This window comes from Mytilus edulis, chromosome 9 (genome assembly GCF_963676685.1).
Source record: "Mytilus edulis chromosome 9, xbMytEdul2.2, whole genome shotgun sequence".
NCBI lineage: Eukaryota > Metazoa > Mollusca > Bivalvia > Mytilida > Mytilidae > Mytilus > Mytilus edulis.
In genome coordinates, this window is record NC_092352.1 from 43,873,531 (window position 1) to 43,886,565 (window position 13,035).

Sequence of the window (13,035 nt, forward strand, 5' to 3'; positions counted from 1 at the left end):
TTAAATTTTGTTTTTAAAGAACTAGTAAATTACAAAATATCTGTATACACCTGTGCCAAACAAGAATTTACATCAGAATGGCAATGGATCTTTTATTCTCGCGGTTTTGCTCTTACTTCTTGTTTAAATTATCTAAAATCGGGATATTTTACAGTATGACTCAAATATTTTTGTAACCAATGTCTATATTACAAATTTATTTTTTCAAATTTAAAAAAAAGATGGATGTATCCATGATTTGAAGTTTTGCAACTATTTGGACCAGAATTTATGAAATACAAGCAACCTTTTATTGAGAATGAATTGCGTGATGGCAGTTCACTATCGCAATGAATATTGAAACTGACTCGGACTACATGTTTGAAAGTAAGTCAATACAACTTGAACACAAACGGAAACTTCAATATACATGTACTCTTAAAAAAGAATCGAATTGTTCAGCTTCTGGCATCTCCATAGCTTCCCCTGAAAATCCGTCTAGCGAAAAGAATAAGATGCATACAATAAAAAAAAAGGTATTCAATCTTGCTAATGCGGAAAGAAAAACAGAAAAACGATGTCGTCCATAAAAGATAGGATCATTGAAATCTACAAGATGCGGCAATTTAAGAACTGTTATAAGGCAAAACTTCATTTTCATGGAAGCACAGCAACAAAAAATAAAGAAGTTCAAAAGCGAAAACAGGCAAATGAAAACAAAGAAAATAATGTTAAGACTTAATGAACAAAAATTACTAAGTGTGGAACAGAAGTCAAAGGAAAACAATTAACATCACGATGATAATTGTACTATTCATCAGAAAAAGATACTAAATAATCAACAAAGGAAAGAAACCAACCTTAGTGCCACCTGTTGTGTCGTTATTTATCGGAGAAGTACCAAGCACAGTGTGAGTGGATGAACTATAAATTTACATACCCAAACCAATATCAATGATGTACAGAATGGTTATGAATAATTTCTTTACCTGAGATATGCACATCACCATAGGTGTGAAGCTATAAATCTACTTTTCAACCAAAGCAGTTTAATGTGTTGTCACTATCAGCCCTAGATGAATATAGCACTGAATTAAAGGCACCATGCATGTGTCAACGTCAATTGTATACCCAACCCGAAAAACACTTTACAATTAAATGCTATGGCTGACTGTCAGAAATAAAGAATTATATTAAATGTTGGAGGAAGTCGTTTCGAAACATGTGTTCCTATTTTCCAGCAGGACCCATCAGCCAAATTATCCTATATGATCGCAAAGGACTCACCCTTAAAACCTTACAAAGTAGACAATGTCTACACCTCCTTTTTTTATAGAGACCCCTCTCATTCTATTCATATACTTAATTATCGCCGCTCAGAGTGCAGCATTGATTTATCCACTTTCCTGAAGAACAGTTATTGCCCTCCGTGAACTGCAGAGAGAGAGTGTACATTTTACAACCTAAGCCACCTCCATTGCCTATTGGGGAAAAAAATGTGGACATCCTACAAGAACGTTCGATGGAGTGACATTTAGTTCGTATATATCATGTATATTTATTATCATGTATAGTATCACCTTGTGAATACAAAATTTTACACGGTAGATGGCTTCCTTGGCCTACTACTGTAATTTCCGTCAGTTTTAGTCGCCCTGTATTACAATTTCCACTGGTTGCAGTAGAAAATGGCAATTAATACTCCCCACATCCCTTGGGAAGTTATTTTTTTTTATAAATAAGTTCAATGTTTGGTCTGTCCTACTCCATGTATCATTTTGATTTCCAAAGATCTATATGGTAGCATGCTGATTTGTTAATGCTAATCTAAGGAACCCAAAGTAAACCTTAGTTTGATAAAGCCTCAATTGAGCAAACTGGTGTATGTAAGCAAACGTTATCACAGAATGGTTATATTAAGAGCTATGGCATATTCAACAAAGAAAAACTAAAAGGCATATAGAATAGGCAAATTGTCAAAAATGAAAGACATCAAAAAACAATACCCAATGACGAGATGTAGAAGTTTAGAGCCACGTCAAATGTAACAAAGAAACCAAAAAAAGCATATAAGATAATCATATTAGCTAAAAATGAAAGATATTACAAAATATTATAGAATAATACCCCAATGACGGGATGTAAAAGTAAAGAGCCACGTCATATGCCACAAATAGAGACAAAGCAGATTAGCAAAAATTGATGACAACCAAAATTTTCATAAAAACTAAATCCCGATAGAAATACAAAATGAAGTCCGTAATATCATCATTAAATCATAAACTCAACCACATCAAACGAATTGATAACAAGTATCATGGTCCTGACTTTTCATGGGCATTTATTTTGTAGAAAATGGACACTTATACTTCGTTTATAAGCTAGCTACATGTAAACCTCTCACTTGTATTGTAGTTTCATAATTCCGATATATTGACATTAATGTGCATTATGCAATAGACATGATCCAAATGTCAAATTAGGGGTACAGCAGAATACATTGTGTTACAATCTCAATCCCTACAAATAAAGAAACAGATCAAATACAAAAAAAAAATGTATAAAGCTATAGCGCAGTTGCCAAAACGAAATACAACAATTTACAAGTATAGTACAATTACGGAATGTATCAATTACCGCAAATAGACTAAAGAGAAGTAATAATTTACTCAGACAAGTCAACGAACACTGCATCACGCCATTAAAATGATAAATAACGTCAATACCTAAACTGATTACTTCAAGACCATCGTTTATTATTTGTGAAGTTGATACGATATATATAAACTATATAGGTCTTCGTATCTGCCGATTTACTATGAAAAAGGACGAGACGTTATTTGACATCACCTTAGTCGATCAACATGTAACTCAGTAGAAAATCATTTTATTTTTAAACTATCCGTTTTCGCCAAGTTTTAAACAACAAATTAAGAAGATGTGACACAATTCAGTTGCAATCGAATCATTTGGCCAATGGTTTTCATTCACCGAATTTTGCACTCTTAACGGTGGTTATATATATACTAAGCAAAAATACAGTAGACGAAACGCGCGTTTGGCGTACTGAATTATAAACCTGGTACCTTTGATAACTATAATATACGCCAGACGCGTGTTTCGCCTTCACTGATTTTAACAGTACTATTCAGTACTGTTTCAGTACTGATTTTGATAGTGCTGTTTCAGTTCTGATTTTGATTGTTACTGTCTTTCTGTGTATAGAATAAACAGCTGCGCCATGAGCGCATGATACGCCCGACGTCTTGTGTTGAAGTTTTATGCAATAATCATAAATAGTTTCTGAGGAAGTTTTAAGCAATAACCATTTATTGTTTTTGAGACACGACGTGACATGTGAAACCTCCCCCACCCCCCTTTTCCACCAACCCTGGTTTTTTTTTTACAAATATCACTAAAATAAAATTTTGAATCAAACCAAAAAGTATACAGATCTTTAAATTAGTATAACAAAGAAGTGTGTAGTTTCAAGCAATAATCATAAATTGTTTTTGAGATACGACGCGACATGTAAAAAAAAACCTCCCCTTTTTTACAAAATACTCAATAACTAAAATAAAATTTTGAGTCATCACCAAAAAGTATACAGATCTTTAGATTAATATAACAAAGAAGTGTGTAAAGTTTTAAGCAATAATCATAAATCGTTTTTGAGATACGGCACGACATGTAAAAAAACCCTCCCCCTTTCTTACAAAATACTCAATAACTCAAAAATGAAATTTTGAATCATCACTAAAAAGTATACAGATCTTTAGATTAATATAACAAAGAAGTGTGTAAAGTTTTAAGCAATAATCATAAATCATTTTTGAGATACGGCGCGACATGTAAAAAAACCCTCCCCCTTTTTTACAAAATACTCAAAAACTCAAAAATGAAATTTTGAATCATCACCAAAAAGTATACAGATATTAAGATTAATATAACTAAGAAGTGTGTAAAGTTTTAAGCAATAATCAAGAAACGTTTTTGAGATACGGTGCGACATGTGAAAAAAAGCACACCCCTGTTTTACATGTAGTTACAAAGTGCCGTAACTCAAAATGTTTAAATCTTATTTTCACCAAAAAGTATACAGATCATTTGACCATCATAAGAAACAACTATATTAAGTTTCATGAAATTTTGATAAGTTGTTCTCAAGTTACGGTGCGACATGTTTACGCCGGACAGACGGACGGACACCAGACATTTGTATACCATAATACGTCCCGTCAAAATTTTGACGGGCGTATAAAAAGAATACGCACTCGACATCAGAGAGATTAACGCTGTGGTTCAAGGCTGATATTTTACAATATAAAAATACTGTTCATTTTTGGTATTTTTCTATTGCTTAAAACTTACTGTAATTAATGCAGTCATATATTACTATGTGAGGCAATGCATTATAATTAACACAAAACAATGTTTCGTTTACCTTATTTTTAATCATAACTGGAATTTATTTTATTTATCATAATCATTTTTTAATATATAATAAAACATTCAATGTCATACAAACATGTGAAGTTTGTGACAAAAATCTCCATCATTTTCATGCCCCTTTAAAGTTCATAAATAAAACAATCAAAGAAACAATTAATTTTGCATGTATCATGTTTCATTGCTCTCCCCTTTGCCATCTTTTCTTTGGAATGCTTCGTAGAATGTCAGTTTCCTGGCTCTTTTCCTAAATTCAGTCCCGCATATGATGTGTCTTGCTACATGTACAGTGTTAATTCAAGAGGACACTTTAGTTCTAATATGAGCTCATTATAAGTATCCACCCTTAATCTGTTGGTACTTGTACGAAACTCAGGATTCAATGGTTCTTGATTAAATGTTCGGTTATTTTCTGATGAGTGCATATTCATACACCATTTTGTTAATAGGTCTTCAGTTTTCACATCGAACATTCCCATTTCTGCTCCGGTCTCAATTGCTGTTAAACAATCTGAGGAAAGAAAATGAAATGACTTTAAAAAGGCTATAATAAACCACCGGTGTCAACGTGATGATCGTTACTGCAATTACGATCATCCCAATATGGCGGACGCAAATTCAGGTAAATTTTATATTGCCAATTTCTCCCCTTTAACAACTTACTTTCAGATTTTTATCATGTCAAGAAACATCTATATAAGCATGGTCATTGAATACTCTTCTGTGAAATTATTGAAAATCAACTAGAGGAACGAAAATCGTGATACAAAAAAAACGATGATGATCGTACCTTCTTTTTATGTTTATCAACGATGATCGATCATCGTAACTGTTACTTAAGATGATCGTAACTGTCTGTTCCGGCGAGGCATTTTTTTGATAAAAACAGTTGTCTGGTATACGAAAATGGTACCTAAACATCTATAATCAGCTGGGAAAACTGCAAATAATAAGGGACGATCACTGCAGGGGAAGGTAACATTATATTGATTGTTATATGGGAAAGGGTACAGATAATGGTTCAAATTTTGTGAAATTTAGTAATTTAAAAATCTAATTCTATATTGAAAGACCTGGTAATTAACAACTTTGTATTGTTATCATGTATCTTATATATATATGGTTTGGTAAAATTTGAGATTTTTGTCTGTTGAACAAATTATAAATGTCATTTTTATTGTGGTGGTGTTTAAACACAATATTATATAAATGTGATTCTGTTTTATTACATTATTTTTTCAAGTATTGATACTTAATTGCAGTGAATGCTATAAAACAAATTGGTGCATCCACACACAAAAAAAGCCAACTTTCTCCTTCTTTTCTGCAAAACACACGCGTACTCTTTGTAGGGTCAGTAGAACCAGAGGCGGATCCAGGGGGTGGTCATCCGGTGCCGGTGACCACCCCCTGGGTTTGAAAAAATGGTGCACCATGTACCAAAAAATGGTGCACCTTGAACATTTTGAAAAATAAATTCGTCGATCAAATCAATTTGTCTATCGTAATCACCAGTCATAAAGTTGTCATTACTTACCTTAAGGCTAAATACATGTACCTTGACAGGTATGTTTATACAATGAACATGTAATCAACAATCGCTAATTACTTGGTCGATTTCTTTGATGTTAAGGTGTAAAAATGAAAAGACATTCCTCAATCTTAGATGTTTTGAGCAGGTAATTTATACTTTTTTTACATTACGTTTATCTAAATTTTTAAAGTTTGTATAATAACTTTTCTCGACCAATAATATTTTTTTACTGTGATGCCAAAATTCAAAAATAATTTTAAAGTTTTAAAGTCACATAAATATTCTATATTGAATGAATACCCTCGTTCCATCATCTGTTTGTCTAAAAGTTTCGTTCATTCCAATTTTTTAGTAACTTATACCCTCTTTCCTTCAGGAAACGCCACAAAGCAGCCCCCCTCTGAAGTACCAACGACTTGTAATGGACCTAGCATTGATACGAATAAAAGTGATCAGATTAAAGAAACAACCCCCGACTTACATATAAGTACAAACGACATTGGTTTTGTAAAACAATCAACACGTAAATTAACAAACGAAGAGAAATTTAATTTGATTTGAAATCATTTCCAACCTGGAATTAACTATAACTTTCCTATAAAAAAATATGCAGGAAAGAACAGACTGTTTCAGCTGAATTGGCTAAATCTTTATGATGGGCTAGTGTACTCATCTTCACAAGAAGGAGCTTACTGCATATACTGTGCTCTGTTTGGGGTTGATAGTTGGGAACATTATCATGCAAACCACTAACAGATATGGCACATGCAAGTACAAGACTTAACGATCATTTCTGCCGTGATGAGAAATCATGTAAAAAAAGTCATACTGAAGCTAGAGCAAAAGCTCAACTTTTTCTTGACAACATTGGGCAAAGGACTACTGATATTCAAACATTTATTGATAAAGCAATGAATGAACGTATAAAAGCAAACAGAACTGTTTTGAAATCTATGTGCAAGTGTGTTTTGCTTTGTGGCAAACAGAATCTTCCTATAAGGGGCCATAAAAAAATGAATTTTAATTTAAGATTTCAAAAGGTGACCACCCCCTAATAAATTCCTGGATCCGCCCCTGAGAACCGTAAAGCTTCAAGTTCCTGCTAAATTGGGGGAATTCGGAATTCATAGTTTTCATTAACAGGTACAGTAGTTTTCAAGGGAAAATATCACGGTGTATATTCGGAACGCTTGCTTTCAGATTCGATCGACGGTAACGCTTGCTTTCAGATGTTTGTTGACGGAAAAGCAGAAGTCAGGTGCTAATTATGGATGATGCTAGTTTCACTACACCAAATAAGTGTCATCTCACCAAAGCTCCTAAAAAAGCTACATATAATGGGTCCGTTGGAAAAAATCGAATTAGACTTTTCCCGGATTCACCTGAAGAAAAACTGTCAAGCGATATTCTATTAATCCTCCCTTCAGTTCTGAACAACTTAAATAAAGGTGGATATAAAGAAGACTTCTGTCTTTTATTGAAAGGGATAGCTTCTTGAAAATTTCCGATTCACAATATTGCCTTTAGATTGCTGCTTGACATTGCTAAATGGTATTCCCTAGATAATACTAGACAGATGCAGTATAGTTCCGAATCGATGAAGTTTTGGAAGGTTGTTTATCGGCTATTTCATGGAAAGGCTCTTCGATTTTTGTCTGGTGAAAAATCTATTGGTCAATTCATAGATTGGTCATCATCAAAAGGACTGTATGATCCACAGAAAAGTAAAATAAACTTTGCTGTTCCAAATATTAACTCGATAAATAATTTTCAAAGTGTAAACATAAATATTCCAAAGGAAATCTTCCCCGGTATCATTACTGAAGCATTTAAGTTCTTGCCGCGTGGGAAAAGTTATGTGTTATCTGTTGATGGGGGAAAATTAGCACCCGGATTAAATAGCAAGCATGGCGATCAAGATCTATTTGGACATGAAGACAAAAATTCATTACAGAGTCTACAGAAGCGTCTGGACACCAAAATTCAAAAGGTGGAAAGTTTAATAAATGAATGGATTACAATGACCAATAACGACAGGAAAGAAAAACTTTTTGAAATAGTCAAGATTGTTTCATTAAGAATCAAAGATTTACGTGAGCTTTTTCAAAACCAGAATTTCGCCCTGAAAAGACTGGGGTACTTCACGTTATGTTTACGCCATCAGCAGCATCCAAGCACTTGTGTTTCAGATCAAGTCCATTCTAAAATGACTGCTGGAGACTAACAACATGATATTTAATGAAATAACGATACTTTGTCAAAGTAGTAAATCTTTTTACGAGGTAAAAACACTGACATGTACTCTCAAGACAATTAGGTTTCTTTAAAAAGAACCAGAAGATCTTCCAGGTAGCATAGGAGATGACTTAAGATTTGTAAAACAACGTTCTCCTTTGTGGTTCGAAAACAGAAATGGTTTTAGGTTGACGGGGAGCAAAATATTTGAAGGTTTAGGACTTGATAGTTTAAAAAATCTACAGAAGCATCACGATAAGGTTATAAAAAAGTAAGATGTACAGGAAAACATTTCAGAAATAGTTCAGGAAAGAATGGATCATGGTACTAAATCAGAAATCCATGCAATTGCAACTTTGACTAGCAAAGTTTTGCCTGTGTACTATCCAGATATGAAATATTTTGAAGAAGGTGCCTTCCACATTAAACACGATGGGAAACTGTTCATACTAGTATCACCTGATGGATCAATTGGCCAATTGGAATTAGAAGCAGCGCATGAGCAAACTGTTCCAGTTCTTAGTTATGAATTTAAATGTCCTTTCCCGAACGAGAATACGATACCAGTGCATTATACAATTCCTACAAAGTAAGTAAGCTACTTACCTTAGTTTATTATTCACAATAATTTGTGAGCATTTAGTTTTCGGTTTGTATGTCCCTCAGTTCACTTAGTTCTGATATAAAGGATGAGGCAACTTTATTACGCCAATATTTAATAAAATTTCAAGGTAGTTCTTACAGAAAACGTGAATATTTATGTTAATGAGTTAACTGCCGATTTCACGCTGCCTACCCCAGCCGCCTTTTGTTAGCTTCTGCCTACATCAAGTCAGGATACTATAATTCAGTGGTTGTTGTTGTGTTACATATTGGCTTTTCCTTTGATATTTTTTTTCATTTATTTCGTTTGAAATGTTTTATATTTGTCATTGCGTGGCCTTTCATAGCTGACTATGTAGTATCGGCTTGACTCACCATTAAATGCCTTTCGGTGACCTACAGTGGTTTATTAGCTTCTGCCTACTTCAAGTCAGGAAACTATAATTCACCGGTTGTTGCTGTGTTACATATTGGCTTTTCCTTTGATATTTTTGTTCATTAATTTCGTTTGAAATGTTTTATATTTGTCATTGCGTGGCCTTTCATAGCTGACTATGTAGTATCGGCTTGACTCGCCATTATATGTCTTTCGGTGACCTACAGTGGTTTATTTCTATGTCATTTGGTCTTTTGGGAAGAGTTGCCTCATTTGCAATTATACCACATCTTATTTTTGTATCTGCATAGACTAAAACGAATGAAAAATATGAGGTGTTACTTTATCTATATCGTGGCTACTATTTTATCATTTCATCATATGTATTCTGCAAATTAAGAGCATATAAAGGGTAGGCAATACAATGAATGTATTGTCAGAGGTTAAAACATCAAGATCACTGTCACACTACGTTTCAAATTTTGCTGAATATTTATAAGAATACAAGTGTGGACACAGATCAGTGTGGATAGTATGTTTTGATGTTTTACAGTGTTTTCCGGCAAAGTTTTGTTATTCAGGATGATAAAGTTAGTTACGTCTTTTGAATTATAATAACTTATTGTGAACAATTAATTACTTCAAATATGATATCATTTCAGATATATTCCACAGATACTTGCTGAAATGGCGTCAACGCACACTGAAATTCTTTTATATATTTGCTGGACAGATGATTCTACAACAGTCTTTAGTGCCAAATTTGACAGCGACCTTTGGGAAATGACGAAAACTGAAGCAATTTCTTTGTACGGCCAGGAAGCACCAAAATGTTGAATTTCTTTGCGAGATTCCTTCGGTAAAATGTACAACGAATGGAATATCACAAACAAACACCGAGACGGGAAGTTTAACCGTTTCCTGTCCATTACACACAAAAATTATGAAAGCTATTCGTAGACATGGTAAAACAACTGTGATGACAGAAAAGAACATTCAAGAGTGTGATACCGGAAAAGCATTGGAACAAAGTGAGAAATCAGATAAACTTTCATGTCCCCCGGAAGATGTATTGGATTTGTTCATCGAAAACAATGATGCATCTACGATATTGTCAGAAATACAAGAAGTACCGGAGACGGCGACTGAAACCACTAAACAAGACAAACATTCTGCAATGGCTGCTAATGTGTTAGATAGTTCTTGTCCTTCAAACACCTCTGGTGAGAATCAAAACATTGTACAACTTGAACAGGACATTGAACTTATCAATGATATTTACCAGAAAATATACGAGGGTTTTATAAACCACAAAAAAAAACATTATACAAAACAAGTGGAAAGGGAAATGTTTAGATGATATTCAAATTACAGTAAACGATACGAATAGACTAAAAAAAAATACCCATGATGAAATGAATGTTATAATTGACAACACTGTTTTGATACAGAAGAAAAAGGGCCTGTCTATCAAAAAGTCGGTTAATCAAGGAAAAGGTTAATGCAAATAGTACTTTACTCGGCACTGAACAACAAATAGTAGCTGAAAAAACAGTAAAAAAGATCGTGACACTAAAAGAAATTGCATCAAGATCACTTAAAGCTGCTAGTCGAGTCAATGTCAAAGCTGTTCCGAAACAACTTTTAAATGTTTTATATGCAACCCCTATTTTTCCTGGTGAACACCAAGATTGGTGCAGCAATTCACCGTTCAGCAAAGAATTGTTCATTGAAAATGTAGGTTCAACTGAAATATTTTCATATCCTGCTTATAATGATAACAGAGAAAAAAATGGAGCCGATGTGCGTTGATGCTCATCACCTTTTAGTAAATCTTCGAGGTTTGTAAAGACGGCTTAAGGATGATAAACAAGAGGCAAGGCATGCAGTTGACGAGAATAGGGATATCATCAGTAAGAGTTTGGTTATTGACCTGATAGACACGCAAAACAATGCTTATGCTCTGAAAACAATTTCTATCGAAGTTGAGACAGAAATGATGAAGCTAGGATATCATAATGAGGCAGAATTTTGTAATACAGTAAGGAATTGGTATGAGGCTGAAGACAGTCCCGGAATATCAGCAGCGTATGAAGCAATTAGTATAAACCGGACTTATCCACCATATGGAATGTTCATAAATGGGTTCAGTAGAGTATCATTTGAGGTTTCTTTCCAAAAGATTGACACAAATATACAGCTATATGCATTATGCAGTACCAAAACTTACAACTAGCGATCTATATCTAGCCTAGCTAATGAAACTTTTTTCGGGGAACTTGTCTTCTTCTTTTTCTTCGGAGGGAAAACAAGAATTTTGACAGAAAGTATCAATTTAATCTATACTTCGAATTTAGAATTAGTCTGCAAAACTTCAGTGAATACTTGTTTTAAATGTATTCGATTTATAGCAATTATTTTTTAAAATATAAACAAAAACAACACATTTAAATATAGCTAAACAGTAAACGGCGACTGACAACAAACAGTTTAATTATGTCCGTTTTTTTCACATGTTTATGCAGACCAGATCTGTTTTGATAGTAATTGCCACACATTGAACACTGGTACCTATCTGGGTTCAGGTGATATTTTTGGTGCTCTTTTAAATATTTTATACATTTAAAGGCTTTCCCACATTGGTCACACTTAATACATTTCTCTTTATTAATTCCACACAGTTTGGCGTGACTGTCTCTTCTATTTTCGTACTGAATCATCTTCGCGCATTTCGAACAGCTGAAATTTCTCTCATTTTCATGGCCCGCTTTGTGTCCCTGAAACTGTCTTTTTTAGTTGAAGCCTTTTCCACAATACGTGCAAAGATAACGGAACTGACCGGAATGTTCTCTGTTATGGTTCGAGAGTCCTGTTTTTGATTTAAAACTCTTCTGACATGTAGTACATTCAAAAACTATAGAGTCAACGTGGCGAGATAAATCAAATTTGGTGTAAAACACCTTGTTACATTGCTGACATTTTTCCATTGTGTCCCTGTGTTTTTTCATATGACGACTCAGATTGCATTTTTCTGTGAATTCTTTATAACAAACATTACATTTCTTAGGATTTCGTTCCATTGGGCTATTTGGATTATCTTCTTCCTCCTCTAACAGGTCAGCACTGGTGATTAGATCTGTGAGGTCCGAATCTGATGTAAGTACTTGCACATCTAAATAATCCAACTTTGTTTTTTCATAATTTAAGTTCATCTGAAATACAGACAACAGATATACTTCATTAAATTATATACGTGAATGTACTTCCATATTTGGCAGCAACCATTTAACTTGGAAAAGGGGAGGGGTTAAATAATCATTTGGTTTTTTGATGCGATCAAGCGACTTTTTTTTCTTCAAAATTAAACACTGTGAGGTATAGGGGAAAAAAGGTAAAATCACAAAAATACTGAACTCCGAGGAAAAACCCTAATCACATGGTAAGATCAAATGATAAAACACACAAAAAACAAATGGACAATTTATATCCTGAATAATATTTTTTGACAGCTGCATGCTTGCCAAGAATACATTTTTTTCATCGTACAGTACTATTAGTTGTATTTTGCTTTCAGTAACCGTGCAATATGCTTTTAATTTTATGTTATATTGAGCGATATCACTAATTCGTATATTTTAACCAATTTGGTTCGTTCAGGTATAGTCACATGTTAAACTATATTTCCGACGGTACAAAATCTTCAAATACATTAATAATATAACAATTATAAACTTCGTCCTCAGTCAATTTACTTTTTTCAGATCAATATATCCTTGTATGGACCTCATACAAACGCTATATTTGTATAATATAACATAAAATTTAGGTCACGGTCTGATGAACCCTCCCGGACAGACAT